This window comes from Saimiri boliviensis, chromosome 4 (genome assembly GCF_048565385.1).
Source record: "Saimiri boliviensis isolate mSaiBol1 chromosome 4, mSaiBol1.pri, whole genome shotgun sequence".
In the NCBI taxonomy this organism is placed as follows: Eukaryota; Metazoa; Chordata; class Mammalia; order Primates; family Cebidae; genus Saimiri; species Saimiri boliviensis.
Window position 1 is genome coordinate 37,594,409 of NC_133452.1, and position 19,439 is coordinate 37,613,847.

Genomic DNA, 19,439 nt, shown 5'->3' on the forward strand with positions numbered 1-19,439 from the left:
GGAGTCATCTTCTAGTTGGAGTTTTCACGTCCAACTTTTCAATTGTCTTGAAGGAGACTTTTCATATCTTGTCAGTTGTCTTGAAGAAGCACAGATGGAATGTGGTGATACTAGGCTGGGGCAGTGGTGGAAATGTGGAAGAAAGGCATGATGGACAGAAGTAAGCCTAGTGTAGATAATATGCAAAAATCTGAGAGAGCTATGAGAGGTTAATACAGGAAAGTAGATAGGATGTACATGGGTGATTTTATCTGTGTGTGTGTGTGTGTGTGTGTGTGTGTGTGTGTGTGTGTAAAGAAAGAGAAAGAGAGCTAAAAGTGCATCTTTCCATGTAATACTTAAAACTGTACAATATATGAAGGCTCATATGTATAGGTAAAAAAATCCTTGAATTTATTTCTCTTTCTGGAGTAAAACTGCTTGTGTCTCATGCATGCCAACATTATGACACAGTGCTAACTGGCATCAGTGAAACAAGGCAACAGAGTCTTAACCTTCAGTCCCCTCACACCGTCACAGTCCATTAAAGAATTCATTTCGACATGGCAGCATGTCCTACCGCATTAATCTTCTTTGCTCTAATGTGTTAGGGACATGTGGAGCCAGTATGGGATGTGTAGATGTATCCAACTCCTCCCTGAAACAGCTCAGGCAGAAGGGTGTAGGCCTGGGTTATGACCAACTATTTCTCAGGCCCCAGGAACTGCTTAAAAATCATAGTTTACTCATTGAGCATCCGAGACCATGGATGTCTGTGGCATTTCCCTTCATCCCAGGGAGTCTCAGGTCTTTTGGGCCTGCAAATTGCTTGTCCTTAAAATGATGTCATAATGAATGCACCAATGAAGCACTGCCAGTTGAGGCTCATAAGGACAGAACAAAATGACAGCACTGTCAAACACTTCCATGCATTCCCACACTCATTTTTGGATTGTCTCTATTAGCCAGATGTGAACTTAATCCACTGTAGTCAGCTAACTTTGGGACGACTCTCCTCCCACATTGCTGACCATAATTATTTCCTGCTGTAGGAATACTACTCTCACTGAATGTGACTCTTACTTTGGTTTCTGCATCTTGGCTGCCATGTCAGGTTATGTAAAATAGTATTTTTCAAAGTATAAAATGGATAAGCTCTATATAAATGGAAGGTATTCATTAGCATCTCCAAAATCCTTTCTCTGCTAAATGTTTATCTAAAGGGAGACTTCATTTTCAGTGTTTATGAAATGTTATTTAGTGTCTCTCACACAGCCCAAAGAAGCCAATTCCCATTGACACTTTAACGTAGCTAAAAAGCACATGCCTAATCACATCCTATTTCATTTAACACATAAATAGATGGTGAGAAAGAGTCTACTCCAAGCAGCAATAAGCACATGGTGCTCAATCCAAAAGCCCTTCCTTCCTGCTTAAAATCCCCCCATCTTCCTCTTTACTCAATAAAATGGCAAGGGAGTGTTACGTCTTGGTACAATTCAGACTGCTAGAACAAAGTACCTTAGACTGAGTGGGTTACAAAGAAAAGAAATTTATTTCTGACAATTCTGGAGGCTGGGAAATCCAAAATCAAAGTGTTGGCAGATTCAGTGTCTGGCAAGTGCCCATGACCTGGTTCATAGCTGGCCGTCTCCTTGCTCATGTCTTCACATGATTGAAAAAGTAAGGGATCTTTCTGCATTCTCCTTTTTAAGGTTATGAATCTTATTCATGAGGGCTTCATCCTCATGACTTTATCATGCCTCAAAGGCCCCACTTCCTAATACCATCTCTTTGGGAGTTAGAATTTCAGCATATGAATATCGGGGGAATGAACATTTAGAACAGAGCAGTGTAGAACAAACAATGGCTCCCTCTTAAGCAGTCTTGTGACTCAAGAAGAATAAAAACTTTATCTCAGCAAGAAATTTACATTAGTAAAGGTAAATATCTTTTGTCACTTTATAGTACTACTTAAAGATTTGCTAAGGTTTCGCGTAAGTGAAGGAATTTGATACATCCTGCTGTTATAAATCTAGGTTAAGGTAAAAAATAATTGTTTCTGATGATCAGTGGCTACATAAGCCATTTCAGGCTGAAACTGTGTTCTTCTGTGCTGTTTCTTACTCCAGAATAGTTTCTCACAAAATTCTCCGTGACACACTAGGCAACAACACTTAGAAACTGAATATACTTTCATGGGCATATGGGGATTTTCACATCACCCACAACATTTCTTTTACCAAGTGCTTCAGTGATTCAGAATCTCTGCAGTTGTTAATGGCCCATCAGTAGCAGTCTCTCACACTTAGCTGAGATGGAAGCTGCTGGTGATGTACAATTTCTGAGCAGTCTGCTGCAATTCCATTCTCTCCTGCAAAGCACATCAGAATGCAAGCAACTGTCTTTGTCCATTTGTGCTGCTATAACAAAATACCTTAGACTGGGTCATTTATACAAAACAGAAATTTATTGCTCACAGTTCTGGAGGCTGGGAAGTCCAATGCACCACAGATGCAGTGTCTGATAAGGGCCTCCTCTCTGCTTCAAAGATGGCACCTTCTAACTGCAACTTTACATTATGGGAGTGGTGAACAAGCTCTCCCAGGCCTCTTTAATAATAGCATTTAATAATAATAGCACATAATAGATGATATTTAATTTCATCCATGAGGGCTCTACCCTCATAACCTAATCACATAACAAAGGTACCACCTTTTACTACAATCACCTTGAAGGTTAGGCTTTAGCATATAAATTTTGGAAGAACACATTCAGACCACAGTGCTGGGAGAAATACTACCACTAGAATAAATTTTAAATCATTTTAATTGATATTATAAAAACGTCACAGCTCAGTACTCTAAGAATTATTAGAACCAATCCACTTTCCAATCATTGATCTAAACAAGTCAGTGCCAGCACAGGTATTTGAAAAGTGCTGCTTAATAGGGGACAACATGCTAAAAAGCATGCAGACTTTTAAAGGATTGTCATGTTCAGCATGCGATTGGAATTCTGGTTGCTAAGAGCTTCAGGCATTGTTGTGAATGTCTCAATCTCATTCCACACTCCAGTCTTTAAAGTCTCTGTGTGGGATGAAGTCAAGAGATACAGGTAAGATCATAGAATTACACTCAAGTCCGAGAATGCCAGAACATAGATACAATTTCACTGGAAAGAGCAAATATTGAGGGAAGTGAAAATGTGAATTCTGTGTGGGGTAAAAAGTGACACTTGGCTTTTCAGCCAGATCCTGTTAAGCTTGAGCATCACACATGCTCATGGGAAACTGAGGAAACTGTAGGTTATAGAAGTAAATGGATCATTAACCAGAAATATAAGAAATAATTGATGGTCCCTGTGGACACATGGGCTTTGGGGATCTGCGACTCTTTTTTGCTGAAACATGATTTTGGCTTGTGAGATTTTGCTTGTGATCATTTTGGGCTTGCGCATAAAGAGTGGTGACAGTAGAAGAGGGAAATAAGTGTAGATAAAGAAAAGGAACAGATGGAAGGAAAGGGGAGAGAGAAAAGAAACTTAGAGGTAGTGTGGGAGAAAGAGGCGTCACTGTTTATTACACATATTTCCTAAGCACTTTAACTGTACAATCTTTTGTTTAGTGTTCACAACATTTTCTGAAATAGATGGGGATTTTTATAGACGAAAAGAACTTAGAAGTTCTCTCTTGTCCAAAGTCACCAAGCTACTAAGCTGGGACACAAACCCTGATCTCTCTGTTGCCAGAGGCCTGTGTTGCTAACTGCTGTATCACTCAGGCTCCTGGGCCTTTCGGAGGGCCTTCCTCTCTTTGAGGATGGAGCTGGGTGTTGGCAAGTTGTTTAAGAAGAACTCTTTGGGTCTGGAGAGAGCAGAGGACCCAGAAGTGAGAAAGTCGGGAACTGACTCCAGGCTGTTCTTTTTGGGGATGGAGTGAGAGGAACGGGGAGATAACAGGATGGTTTCCAGTTCCTTCCAGGATGTTCTGAGGTTCACCAAGATAAGGAATAAGACAGGGACTCAGAAGAGCAGTATGTAGGAATGAAAATTTGCATTAGTCTGCAGTTTTCCTTGTGTCATAGATCTTAGAGAAATAGAATTTAACTAGACCCCAAAGATTTTTTAAAAGTATCTTTTAATTCAAATTACTCTAAATAAACCTCTATGATAGCAATGTAGTAACCAGTTAATAAATAAAACATACTCTAAAAGCTAAAAAAAAAAAAATTCTTTTTTTAGATGGAGTTTCACTCTTATTGTTCAGGCTGGAGTGCAATGGCGCGATCTCAGCCCAATGCAACTTCTGCCTCCTGGGTTCAAGCCAATTAGTAGCCCTGGAATTGCACAGAAAAAAGATAATGACCTTTCCCTCCCAACATACCAGACACTGAAGGCTCTAGGCTAACAGGCCAAGGCCAGAGATGTTGAAGGAGGAACCAAAGTGTTTTAATGTGAGAAGAGAAGGATATGGAACTCCCAGACTTTGAGAATTCTTGATTTAACTGATCAGTCTCATTTTTTCAGACACTCAGAATAATTTCGGTATATAGTTTTGTGTTTATTTCTATTTGGACTTCATTTGTAATGAAGCTCAACAAGTAGAAACAGCTGTTTGAAAAATTAGAAACGAGAGGGTTTTGAAATCACATTCATCATTGTCATCATTCTTAGGTAGTGGATTTTCCTTCTCTCTCTTCCTCTCATTCTCTCTCCCAACTCACTCTCTTTCTTTCCCTCTCTCTCCTTCCATCCCCTTCCTCTCTCTCAGTAACTTCGTATCTAAATATTAATCAGATTTGTGATTTTTCAGTGAATTAGCACCATTATGGTTTAAGTCATCCAGACTGTACCTTGCAAGCTACTTCTTTCTCTGCTGCAGACTGTTACATAATAGCTGACCAGAGTATATGGGCACTGGAACCAGTTCCAGTGATTGAACCATGTTAAGTATTAACAAACTTTTCCACACTGCTCTGTGGCACCACAGAATAGATTCTCAGAGAAGTAATTGCTCTGAGCAGCCGCAACACAAATTTTCACTACAACCGCACAGTCATAACAATCTTTAAGTGCATACGACAGGTTTAATAATCCTGGCAATGCAACTTTAAAAAAATGGATGGATGGCACTTTTAGTAATTGCTGAAGCACCACAGGGTATCTTCTACTTAATGCTAATGATAATTACTCCAGCAAATACTATAGTTTCTATAAGAGTCTCAATATAGACACTGAGTAGATACACCTATTTGCTTACACTTCCAAACAAATAGTCAAAATAATTTAGGCCTGTGCTTCTCCAGTATTAATGATCATATCAGGAGATTTTTTTACATTGCAGATTTTGATCCAGGTGATCTGAATGGGGCCTGAGATTCTGCATTTTTAGCAAGCTCCTAGCGAGTGCTGCTGCTGCTGTTCCAGGGCTCAACCTCTGCAAGCTGGGGTTCTAGAGGACAGACAGTGTGTGCTGTAGAGGTCATTCTTGGAACACATTCTCATGGATTTTTAATGGCATGCTCATTCGCGGAGGTCCTGTCCCAACATAGGAAACAGATGCAACAGCCTTTGATGTTGGTTTAAACTTCAGAATTTCAATATTGTGCCAAACAACCCAAATTCAAAAAAGAGATCAGTCTAGGGTAAAAAACCGACTGGTTGCCAGAGCCACATATTTGGTTTGTGTGTGCATTTTCTAGAGTCCATGTGTAGAACTCGACTACAAGTCGTTTTCTTAAACTAATGTGCACAGTAGCTCTTCATCCCACTTGAATGAGAACGCATCAAAATGGCAATCTGAGGGTGTAATCATCTATTTTTAATACCAATGTTTTCAAGACCCATTTAATTAAAACAAACAAAAAAGAAAAGCCTTTTCCTTTCTCTGAACCCACAAGTCTGATAAGCAGTCCGTGCCATTTCTTGGTGTAATCTTAATAAAACATATCCCACATCCCAGGAAATTTTTATGAAACCATTCAAATAATTTCAGCCCTTCTCCTCATTCTGTTGTCCTGTTATTTAATACATACAGAGACACACACAGTCAAAGCACATACCCAGTTGTGCACACACAAATGGGCACACACAAGCCTGCATATTGTCTAGAGGTATTTGTTATACAAACATCACAATATCATTACTTTTCTTTATCTTGGATTCAGGCACACTACATTTTTGAGACTTTTCAACAATATGCTGAGAGTGAATTAGGTCTTTATATAATCTATGGATTAAGTTTTTCCAGGAACTGCCAATTTTACTCCAATGTGATTCCAGTATGCTGAGAGAAAGTTATTCTAACTAGAATGTGCTGAAGGGATGAATGTGGCTTCCATGCAGGGCATATTTCAGCTTTTTCCAAATAACATTCCTGTAGAGATTAGAGGATAATCTGGCAGCCAGACCCAGCCAATTAAAACAGTAATTGAAATGGTTGAAAATGTTTTACTTGGCAATTTTTTGTTATTTTGCTTCATTTTGGGTTTCCTTGAATAACAGAAAAAATAGGGTCAATCATAAGACTCCTAATTTACTTTCTTGGTTATCTTTTCTCATCAAACAGAAAAGGGCCACTGTGGAGCTTAAATTAAAACCTGAAAACTGTGGTATGGGGTAGTATGAAGGCAGGCATGAGAAAACATAAAATGATTCTTAAGCTAACACAAGTAAATCTTCTCTGAGCATAGAGTATGTGGGAGTTTCTGTTTTAGGTGGTAAGAGTAAAATAGGGAGGGATATTCAAAAGGAAATATAATAAAAAATACAGAAGAGGCTTTCTTGTATATATAGGTTTAATTTTTTTCTAGATTAATAGGTGCTCGAAAGTTGAGACTTATAATTTTAAGACATCCAACATAAAGAACTAAAAATCATTTATGTACAGTAACTCCCTTCCACTGAAATCAGTTGTGTACTACTGAATGATTTATCGTTATGTCTGGGGTGAGAGAGTATCTGAGATTTTTACTATTTGCCAGTTTACATAGCGTAAACATTTTTATCATGGCTGATTTCAATCTACCAAGCTGGCATTGATGAACATAGAACTGGAAATAGATAGGCACCATCAATTTTGCAAGGGCTCTGCAAACTGCTTCAGCACACCTCTGACTAAAGTCATCACTTTACAAAAGAAGACAGATATAAAAATGCAATCTCAATTGTCAGCAAGTAAAAATACCAATAGAGGAAATCAATAGACAGAGGTAAGCATCTCACTAATTAATCTAAATTCTGCTGATTAAAATGGCAAAACTTGAGAAAACCCAAATTATGTAACTGACTTAAAAAGAAAAAGATATTTCCACATCATTCCATGGCATAGCTTCTTTTCTTTACTTTAAAGCTCTACTTTTAAGCTCAATTCCTCTATGAACCCTTCCAAAGAAATCTGAAATTCGTTACTGTACCCATGTTAGCATCCTCTTGGAATTATTATGATTTCAAAATATCTTAATACTACCACATCTAACTCTACACATTAGAATCTCCTGCGAGCTTCTGTAAAGTACCAATTCCTTGATCCTACCCAGAACCAACTAAATTAGAAATCTTGAGTGGAATTCAGCATTGATAATTTTGGAAAGTTCTCTAGGTATTTAATTTGCAACCAGCATCAAGAACAACTACACTATACATTTGTTAACACTTTCATTGAAAGTGCTCTGAAGCAGCTTTATATTCCATTATGTTAAAGTATGGATCTGTAGCTGGGCCATATATATATAATTTTTTTTCTTCCTTTATTTCTTTTCCCATCTGCATTGTGCTGGCAAGTGTGGTGAGTAAATAAAGACTTTTGATTAAGTTTTAAAAGGACTAAAAATACAATGTCTTTTCTATGGATAGTAGATTGAACTTATGTTTATTCTTATGTTCTTATTTTTATGTTCCAAACCAAGCTCAGAAATTTTTTAGATGGATCCCATTCACCAGCAGTGTGTACTAATAATAATGATTTTCAATTATTCCACACAACACACGTGGAACAATTCACCCTTTTACTTGAAATAAAAACTAATTGTAAATTTGATTTAGTGAATAATTAACTCATGAGATTTATCTACTAATATTGTGCTAATATGAATACCTTTACATAAAACCAACAAAGAAAGTAAAAATTCACTCATTTAAATAATGTAAAAAATATATTTGCATATATATATATAAAAACAATATAGGTGAGGTTTTAGCTTTTTCCTGGAAGGAGAAACCACTCAATGATATAGCATGCAAGTTTATAGGACTGATTAATTTATATTTTTCTTACTCTAAGAAAATTGTAAGCTATTCAGAAATGATTCTTACCTATTTTCCCATGCACGATCATCATCATTAATGGCTGCATTGATCAAAGTTTTATCTATGAATCTTGGAAAGCCATGCTGGTTGTGTAGAAATCTATGACACCCTTAAGCAATGCAACAGAGCCAAGAACAGCAAGAAGCACAACAAATAGCAGCTGTGGCTCTTTGCATGTGTGGTACCATTTAGGCTAATGCCCAGGATATCATATCATTTGGCCAAAAGGTACAGCTGCACCAGCTGGCAGACTCTTGAAGGCGGCAAAAACACAGAAGGCAGAAACTGGCAACGGTCCTTGCCTCTTCCAAACCCACTCAAGCTCTTGCAGCATTACTCTGGGCAATGTTCACAAAGAATCATGGCCAGCATTTAGGCAGAACCTGCAATATGACTCGGCTGAAGAGCAGGTGTCACCATTTGACTCAGCCACTGGTAGATGGTTCTGAAATAAAGTGTATTAGTTCACCACTGCTGCATAACAAACTACCCCAAAGCTCAGGGGCTTTAAATCACGTATTGCTTACACCTTACACCTACATGGGTAGGATGGGGTTTGGATGATCTAGGTTGGAGATGGCTGGTGGCTTTGTTTCTCACTGTGATTCTGTGAATTGACCAATGCATCTCTACCCTATGTGTATTCATTCTGGGTCCCAGACTGAAGGGGCAGGAGGGACCTAAAAGGACTCTTCTCATGTCAGTGGCAGAAATGCAAAGGTGTAAGTGGAGATACACTTACAGAGCTTTTCTGGCTTAGGCTTAGAGCTGGCAAAGTATCACTTGTGCTCAAATGCTAAAACGTGTCACATGGCCAAGTCCATATTTAAGCAGGTAAGAACCACACTGTGCATATGAAGAGACCATGGAAAAATCATACATAGATTTGCAGACAGATAAAGAGAATTAAGTTCAATGTATTGATCTGCCATATAAACCCATTAGTTTTTACAGACAAGACTGATGATTATCATGACAACAACAACAGTAATAATGGTAGCTAACTTTTACTATGCATTTAGAATGGTCAATGCCTCTTCTAAACTCTAGATAGATAAATAGATAGATAGATAGATGCTAGATAGAGAGATAGATAGATACATACATACATATATATATGCATACATAGATGGTAGATAAGCAGATAAAGTTCCATTTAATCCTTATAATAATCTTATGAAATAAGTGCTATTTTATCCTCCTCTTATAGACAAGGCAACTGAGGTAAAGAGGGGACTTATAAGAAATATAATGAATTATTATTATTGTTATCTTTATTTTAAGACAGGATCTCTGTCACCCAGGCTGGAGTGCAGTGGTGGAATCATGACTCACTACAGCCTTGACTTCCCAGGCTCAATCAGTCCTCCCACTTCATCCTCCTGAGTAGTTGGAACCATAGGCCTGCACCACCATGCTTGGCTATTTTTTGTGGAGATGGAGTTTCACCATATTCCCAGGGCTGGTCTTGAACTCCTGGGCTGAAGCAATGTGCCCACCTTGTGCTCCCAAACTGCTGAGATTACAGGCATGAGCCACCATGCCTAGCCAATGATGGATAATTGTTAAAAGAACAATCATTGATAATTTTCTTAACCTATGGTAGAGGAATATTATGTGAATTATGTTCTGTAACATTAGGATTACCTCCCATGATATTTACTGTGTTAAGAGTAGAAATAGACAATCTGGATGAGCATGCTATGGTCATCAAGAAAGAGAGATATGAACATGATATGCTCATCTCTGGGGTTTATCTACAGAATGTGCACATCAGTAGAACCTAGTAGCAGTGACCACCAAAAGAAACTAGTAGACTGTGAAGAGGACCTCAATTTGCTTTCTATTTCTTTCCAGTTTGAGGCTTATGGAAATCTGTACATTGAGGAGCCAGTGGGATTTGACAATGGAAATCCTTTGCTCATTTATAATTTAGAGCATATTGGGAAAAACAAATTCTATAGAAAAAGGAGAAGTAGAAGCTGTTATTTCCTTTTTAGCAGAGGTGGGCAACATGAGGAATGGAACAGACTACAGACATGGGGCTTTACAGCAGCTTCTGGGAAATCTGCAGATAACCTGCCCCAGTGCCACCAGCTGTTACTGAGATCAAGAGCCGTAGGTGGTTTCCTATGATTCTTGCAACTTCCTGAGTTCCTGAAAGGTTACTATGGCTTTGTTTGGCCCTCACTCCTCAAATTGACTTTTTTGGTGCCTAATTCCCTATGTTTAAGTATTTCCCTGGTTGAAGGCACTAGTTGACTATTCTATTTGATGAAATGAAACCTGTTTCAGATGATGAGTTTTGAAAGCTTGTAAACATAGATACATTCAAACAATGATGGTACATTTGTGCAAAAGAGAATAATTATCTTAAAGACATCCTCCATAGTTAAAAATTGATCAACAAATTAATAACAATAATCTAGATGTTAAGGATCTCTTAACAAAGATTAGGACATTGACTAGGCAGATGAGTCGTCAAGTGGAAAAAGGTGTACTTCACAATTAGAGAAGGTCACTTAAAAGCCCCACTTTTTAAAGACATGACTGACAAAAAAATAACACCACATGCTGAATATATACAACTTGAGTTTGGGGATAAGTACACATCTGTGAAATCACCACCCTAATCTATGCAATAAGCCTATACATTGTCTCTGAAAATTTTCTTGCACCCTCTTTACTATTATTATTTCTTATAAGAACATTAACCTAAGATCTGTCCTCTGAACAAATTTTTAAGCATATTATAGAGTACTCGTAACTATCAACACTACACTGTACAGTCGATCTCTAGGGCTTAATAATTGTGTATAACAGAAACTTTGTGCACTTTGAGTAATAACTTCCCATTTCTCTCACCATTCCCTTCAACTCCTGATAACCATTATTCTATTCTCTACTACTATGAGTTTGACTATTTTAGATTCCACCTATAACTTAAATCATACAATATTTGTCTTTCTGTGCCTGGCTTATCTCACCAGCATGATGTCCTCCAGATTCATCCATCTTGTCACAAGTGGCAGGTTTCCTTCTGTTCAAAGGTTAAATAATATTCCATTGTATGTATGTACCACATTTCTTTATCTATTCATCTGTCAATGGACATTTAGATGGATTACATATCTTGGTTATTGTGAATAATGCCATGGTGAACATGGGAGTTCAATTACCTTTTTGAGATCTTGCTTTCAATTCCTTTGGATCAATAACACAGAAGTGGGATTGCTGAATCATATGGTAGTTCTATTTTTAAGTTTTTGGGGAACTTCCATGATGTTTTCCATAGCAGCCACAGCAGCTGTGCCCATTTACATGCCCACTAACAGTACAAGGGTTCTCTTTTTCCACATCCTTGTCAAAACTTGTTATCTTCTGCTTTTTGGATACAACCATTCTAACGGGTGTGAGGTTCATTGTGGTTTTCATTTGTATTTCTCTGATGACTAGTGATGTTGAACATCTTTTCATATATCTCTTGGCCACGTGTAGAGAATGCTATTCTTGAATTTATTTTCAAAATATACATTAAAGTCTGTTTTTGAAAAACTTAACAATAATCATTAATCAAATTGAGAACTGGATGTGTCAGTCTCAAATAATTTAATAGTATTTAATCCAGAATAAAAATTTAGGAAGCAAAACTCATTATTTCTTTCATTTACTCAGCAATTATTTCTTGAAAAGCTGTAAGGTGCTAGGGGAAGCAACAGTGAGCAAAAGATTTCAGGACAAATCCTGGCCTTCATGGAGCTTGGTTGTAGAGTTTGACATAGACAGTAAACATATTAAGTACTAAGATGCTTATAGAGTACTTTAAAAAGAAGATCATTATGGCTGGGCATGCTGGCTCACGCCTGTAATTGCAGCACATTGGGAGACCGAGGTGGGTGGATCACCTGAGGTCACGAGTTTGAGACCAGCCTGACCAACATGGAGAAGCCATGTCTCTACTAGAAATACAAAATTAGCCAGGTGTGGTGTCACATGCCTGTAATTCCAGCTACTTGAGAGGCTGAGGCAGGAGAATTGCTTGAATAGGGAGGCGGAGGTTGCAGTAAGCTGAGATGGCACCATTGCTTTACAGCCTGGGCAACAAGAGCAAAACTCCCTCTCAAAAAAAAAATATTATGAAAGATAAAATGGATGAGGAATTCTGGGGTATAAGTTTGCAATTTTAAATAGGATAGTAAAGATAGGCCTTATTGAGAAAGTGATATTTGAGTCAAGACTTTAAGCAAACAGCAAGCCATGGAGATAACAAAAACAAGATTTTTCCAGGCATTGGAAATTATTTTTGCAAAGAACTGGAGTCTGGGATGTGTCTGGCATGTTTGGGGAATAACAAGGAAACCAGTGTTGCTTACGTGCAGAGTTTCTGTGGAAGAAAAAAAAAATTTCAGAGGAAATAACTTATTTAAGAGTTAAATTGAACAGTTAGCTAAATAGCAGCAGAGGAAGATCTAAGTGTTTCCAGTTATTTGGCTTTTTAAAAAAATACATTATTAATTTAGTTAGCTAATTAGCCGGGTAGGAAGGTAGGCAGGTAGATAGATAGGTAGGTAGCTAGTTTTAAGGAGGTAATACATGCACACCGTACACATTTTCAAATTTGCAGTGGTATGAAGGAGTGCACATTGAGAATTAAGCCTCTCTGATGCACTGACGCAGTGCACAAGGATGCAATGTCACCAGGTCTCCTCTCCTATATATCTTTCCAGAGATATTCCATGACTCTTTCTAATATCCACTGCCAATTGAGGTAATTTGGAAAAGCAGAGTGTGTCACTGAGATCTCAACAAAGGTTGCTTTCATAAACACACCTTCATCTTTGTACGGTAATTACAGACCCTGAAAGAGGAGGTCAGCCCAAACGGTGATCATCCCATATGGGTGGAGTGGGGTCTATCTTGTGAAGTCACCAAGTCTCCTCATGAAGAAGTTACCTGTGTGTGGCCACTATTTATTCCGAGAGCTATTTTTGTTCCCATATCCAGAGGAAGATTCCGTGGCTGTTGTTTCTTGTCATTTTCTCCCAAGGATGAGAAGTGATTTCACTGAATGCATGAAAACAGGTGTAATGAAATTTAAAAACAAACTACAGGCGAAAATAAATAAATGCAATAATAAGACAGTGAATCATAAATGGAAAATTTCTGTGCTTCAGCAATCAATACGGAAAGGGAACAATGCATTCTTTGACAAAAGTTAGGAATCCAAGTTTTTCCTCTAAGCGCAGCCAAACCACATGTAATATATACTTTAGGCATTTCCCTTGTAGGTAAACAAGGAGCAAGCCATAAAATCTTCTATATTTCTTTGATGTTACAGATGGTCTTCTGTTTTATCATGGGCTGCAAGTCTGATTCTGCTCTGTGAGATGTCTTGCATAATTTTCTAGTAGTGTCAAAAAAAGTGGCATACGATCAGTTTACTTCTCCAACGATGGTGGGATAAAGGATGTTGCTTTCTTCAGACACATTCTTATGGCCCTAGCATTGTCATCATTCAGCAGCCTAACTCTGTAACCACTACTATATTTTCTAAGAGACAATCTCTGGAGTTAAAATGTATCTTTAGTTTTGTACTGCTGTCTCCGGTCCTTGAATTCCCTCAGCTTGATTCTTCGTAGCCTAAAAAATGACCTAAATTCCCTTTTCTTTTACATCCTACCTCTTCCTTGCCTCACCTAACACATGTACACCAACGTAAATGTCGAGCGTAGTAGCCCTTTTGTTTTTCCCCTTAAGTTTTTTACTTACTCTAATACATAATTATTATAGAAGGACATTTTGGTTCTAGCATACCCTCAAGTTAATGACATCATAATGTATGCTTCTGACTCAGTTTGAAAATCCAAATCAATTAATGACAGTAAAAGCTTTTGAGAAAGTAAATCAATATATTAAGGATGCTTGAGAGACAAGAAATGTAAATATGACCTCTGAAAGAGGTAAAGAGAAAACCGTGATTCAGTGACAGATTTTTCTTGGCAGCTTCTACCTGATTCTTCCCTTGTTGTCCCCACTGTATTGCCCACTCTAGCCTTCTCTTCCCAGCATGCTCCCTCCAGACCACTTATGTTTACTATCCAAGTGTAGCTCTCCTTTGTTCCATGCTGAAGTCTAGGATATAAAGCTGATATAGTTACAGGTTTTAATGGGTTAAATAATACTTGGGCCCTGCTGGATATCAACTAGCACAGTTTTCTGGAGATGATGTCTTAACCGGAAGAATGGAATCCATTAGTTGGAATTTCAGTTGCTGACTGATCAGAAGAAGAAATATGTGGAATAAGAATGTCTTCTGGAGCCTTTAAGTCAAACCAACTAGGAAATTACCTTATCAGACTGCACAAGGAGTCTACTGAAATTCTGATTTTCTTAGATGAGCAGGAAAGAAGCTTGAAAGACCAAAATAGGGCACAAGAGAGTTATGGTCATATTAGTATTAACTTTAGGTGAGAATTTAGTCATTAAATATAATTTACTTCCCATTTATTAAAAATGCTGACTTCCTAGTCATTCATAAGAAAATGAATTCATGACTTGTGATCACAGCAGGGGTGAGGAAGCCCTTTCAATGCAGCTTTGTGGGGAAAGCGTGAGCAACAACTCAACTGGCTTCCTATGTGAAATGGACAGATTAGCCTCTAAGATGTTGTAACAAGAAGAAGAAAAAATAATTTAGAAATTAAAGCTGTTGAATGTCATCTAAGATGAGGCAGCACTATCCATTTCAAGGATTATAAAACGAGAGAAGCATAATCTTTGAAAATGAAATAGAACTTTTTCTAAACTTGAGACTACATATCGGACAAGTTCCCAAGTTTGGGGAATAGAGATACATGTATAAGCCTCTGATGTTGGGCTAAGAAAAGGAAGAAAGTTGTTGGATCTTGAGTTTAATTTTTAAATTTTTTGATGAGTAGAAATGAGCTCATGTAAATAACATTTCCTCTGTTGTGTTTTGCCTAACTATTCTTCTAAATTGTGATCTTTAGCCACACCAATCCCCAGAGTTCCTCAGATTTCTGTTTCAGTGCTGCTCATGTCATAAACAGAATTCTTATAAAAGTATTTTTAGAATGTAAAATTCATAGCGGTCCAGGAAGTCAGAGATGAATCTTTGTTTTAAATAGATCTATATTATTAGTGAAAAACGTGGCATAGTAAAAATCACACAGCACAGAGAGCCTGAGGGGTCTGGGTCGTAGGTCCAGCTCTTCTGCTGGCCATCCAGCAATGAACACTCTGTGTCTCTGATTTTTCACTGGTGAAAGAGAGGGATGAAATGAATGACTCCTCACTTACCTTCCAACACTGAGAACCTCCCTTTGTTATTTAACAGTAGCCTGGCTTTCACTCAGTCCTAACATGAATAACAATTTTAATAGTGGTGAGTAATGCATAGAGTCACTTCTCCATGACTAGGAGAATCTTGTGTCTTAAAGAAAACCTAAGAAGTCATATAACCTTGTCCTCCACTGCCAGTGAGGGCTGCATCTTCATCCTTCAAATATGCTCTTCTAGGCGAATCTTAACAACTCTTCCGAAAAGGCAAACTTCACAACTTCTGCGTCCTTAATGGCAGAAGTTCTTCCTTATGTTTGGTCTGAATCTCTCTGCTGAATTTGCAATTTATTTTCATTTATCCTATACTTAGCAGAGAGGGAACACACCTGGGTCAGACGTTCAAGTGCTATCTATTATTCATCTGAGCCATAGTAAATTTGTTTGTACTAGAGTTTCTGGGGTCTTACCTTGCATTCCAGTGAAAGGATAGAACCTGATCTTTTGATGGAATGTCCTCTTTGAGGTCTAAAATGACCGAATGATAAAGGCTAACAGGCTGGCAGGAATCCTGAGCAGTTATTGATAGTGGTCACAGGAAAGGGCATTGTTTCCTTGGCTCTCCAGTCTCCTAGCAACCTGGTGTACAGCAGCTCTTGACATAGGAGTCTCTGAAACGCCACATTTAGAACTATTAAATTATTTCTTCTAAAATTAAATATGGGCTCAGTTAAAAATTTGATAAAAAGGTAATTTTTCCAATAGCACCTGGTACTTAGTAGAGATAGGAAAAATCAATGAGAGGGAACATAATTATACCAGCTAGTCCTACCCACTGCTTTCTGAAAGGTAAGCTCTTATTATGCCCATTTTATGGTCAAGGCAGAAAGACATACACTGAGAAACAAACAATACTAACCATATCAGCTGTTTAAGAAGGAAACGTTTAGGATTTGGAAAAGAAAATGAAGACAGGTTTACCTTGCTGACACTCAAAAAGTAATAAGAAAGAGCTCCCTGTTCACGTTCTGCCTCCTCCTAGTTGTGTGGGTGTCCTGTGAGAGGCATGAAGAGGAAAAAATTGATATTCCCTGGGGATGGACTTTCCCAGCCTCCTCCAGAGTATTCCAGGTTTGTGAATCAATGAAGCGGGTGGGTGGAGGTGGGAGGGGCTGGCCAGGCAAGGCTTTCCCTTTACCCACACAGCCTGTGATTAAGAAGGCATCCATCTGTCAACAGAGGCTCTCAGCTGTATTTCCAGCCCAGCTTCCTCCCAACTGACTCATTCAGTGATGCCACAATCTAATGTTTATGACCTAACAGATGATCACCATGGAAGTAGCACAAACCTTAGACTGTTGAGGAGCAAAACCAGCGTAGAGGAGCTGGACAGTTTAGGAAAAGAAAAAATGAAGACCCTTATTCATAGAGACCACATGTTAAGACTGAACATCCCATTCCTTATGTGGGCACTTCCACCAGTTACTAAAATTGATATTTGGATGTCTTCGTGCCTGTTGGAGAACCCAAATAAGGATTTAAGGTGACCGACTACAAACAAATAGCATGGCATTTAGAAATAGAGAGCAAGAAGTAGAAGGGAAAACGTGTATGCAGCAATTTAACAAGGTTTGGATTACAAATTCAGTTTCCTTATCTTTTTGCCAGCATGGGGGAACAGTTCTAAAGGAGACAGAAAATGTGCTGAATGCCAGAAGAAAGATGAAGCTCCCCCCAAACTCAACTTTATAAGCAGGACTGGTGGAATATTCACAAAGTGGAAGTCAGGATAAACTGGCTATTTCACCCCACACTGCACCCCATGAAAAGAAATGCCTAAATGAATAAGAAAGCCAATGGAAATAAGTGCTTTTTAGTAAAGATCATCGCATTTGGTGCTGTGAGTGGCAGGAGGCCTTGGCACAGACTTGGGAGCTACATGAGGACTCTGGTGGTGCGGTCAAGGTGAAGTGAGCCTGATTTCCTGGCCTGCCCTCCCCAGACTAATAATCAAAAAGAGCTGCCCTTCCCCAGTCCCAAACAGCCCTGTGTGAACAGAGTGTCTCCTGGTAGTGCTTGCGGCTTACAAGTAATGTGAGAGTCTTTTTATAACTGTTGAGGTTTAATTTAAAAGGAAGTTCAGAATCAGCGGTAAAGGGAGGGGAATGTTGTGAACTACAGACCACCTGAAATAGGGAAAATCATAAATACCAGAGTGTCTGATTATTTGAACGTCTCTTGAAGTTGAATAATGAACCTTCTTCATGTTCTGCTTTTCTGGACTTGGCTTCCATTGACAAATTTGCAGGCATCAGGGTCTGTCTGGAATTCATTCCAAGTTGGAGGGATATTTTTTCCCTTGACATTTTGCAGCTGAGACAGCTGGAGCAGGAAGCTGAGGAGCGTAACATTACCAAATATGTCCTTTCTCCTGACCGTAAGTTTTATTTCCACAGGAAAAGAAGGCAGATGTGGGCCAATGAGAACTGGCCAATAGAAATGCAGCCACAGCAGACTGCCTCTACTGGAAGTAAGGAAATTGATCAGATGCCATTTTTCACAAAAATTGAAACTGTTCTAGGTACCACCAATTACAATTTGAACAATGCTGGAGGAAGAAGTTGGACAGGTTCCTACAAGTTGCCCAGATATTTAAAGGAAATTGTTTATCACCTATTGGTCTCATTTTCTCAAGACCCCTGGAGCAGGAATTGGAGAGCTGGCCTGTGCTTCTGACCAGATCGTTTTCCCTAGGATGTCGGGGAAGCTTCAGATGCTTTATTGTTAAAATGAAGGTTTGGATGTGATGAACTCCCAGATCACCTTGGGTTATGAAGACTGTGGTTTCCAAGCTTGTTCAATCGCATGCTTCAGCCACTAAAATAAATCCAAATATTTGGCTGGACGCTTTTCTTTACGAGTCTAAGATACTAGTCGCAAACTATCATATCTACATGGGCTAGGAAAGAACGTAAGTGAGCAAAACAGCTGCAGATCACATACCCTTTGTTTGCATATTAAATCCAGTCAGTCCTCCATATCCACAGTTCCACACTTGCAGATTCAATTAACCTTACGTCAAAAGTATTTTTGAAAACAAGAAAAAAAAATAATATAAGTAAAAAAAAAAAAGACAACCATTTACATGCCATTTACATTGTATTAGGTATCATAAGAAATCTAGAGGTGATTTAAAATACAGGGAGGATTTTAATGCAAACACTATATTTATACAAGGAACTTGAACAATCTGTGGATTGTGGTGTTGAGGGGAGAGTCTTAGAATCAAACCTCACCCTCATCCCCACCCTGCTGATACCAAAATCCTGTTGAAAGTAAGAAAATTCTTTTTTTAAACATAATCTTCTTGATTAATCTTTAGTTATCCTGCTTGTAAAAGAGAAGGCTTACAGAGAAAGTTCTTTACTGAGTAAAATAACAACCTATGCTTGTTTAAAAGGACAGCAATGCATAATCTTGAGTCAAGAATACTTTGAGGAATGGTAGAAATTGGGGTAATCTGGAGCATGTAAACCCCGTTGGTTCTAATGTGGAAACTGCTTCTCCATGGGGTCACCTTCAAGCAGAAATGGAGACCTAGTGCTGTAAAATGTGATTTTTCCAGAGGATTGAAAACCTCATATTTTAATGTGAAATTGAGTTTATTTCAAATATTTTGTCTCGATAACTTTAGAACCAAGATTTGAAGGCAAGTGCATGACAGCAATGGGCCACACTCAGCCAATGAGTAGCCCCTTGTTGATCACTGATCTGATATTCAACTGAGTTTCACTGATCTGATATTCAGCTGTAATTTTTTTTTAGATAATATTGGAACATTGCAGTCAGACCTC

The 19,439-nt window shown here is 38.4% G+C and overlaps 2 long non-coding RNA genes across 2 annotated transcripts in view; both read right to left on the minus strand.

Annotated features, from left to right (window-relative positions):
* Nucleotides 1-919: 919 nt before the first annotated feature.
* Nucleotides 920-16,928, minus strand: LOC141584264 (uncharacterized). The gene is made up of 3 exons (XR_012517185.1): nucleotides 16,567-16,928; nucleotides 14,635-16,256; nucleotides 920-2,353 (listed from the first exon to the last, which is right to left on the minus strand). It is a non-coding gene; the product is annotated as an uncharacterized LOC141584264 (long non-coding RNA).
* A 1,479-nt stretch (nucleotides 16,929-18,407) lies between these two features.
* LOC141584263 (uncharacterized) overlaps nucleotides 18,408-19,439 on the minus strand; it is a 161,486-nt gene continuing 160,454 nt past the window's right edge. Inside the window, exon 8 of the long non-coding RNA XR_012517184.1 lies at nucleotides 18,408-18,657. This is a non-coding gene — a long non-coding RNA (uncharacterized LOC141584263). The remainder of the gene's footprint in view (nucleotides 18,658-19,439) is intronic.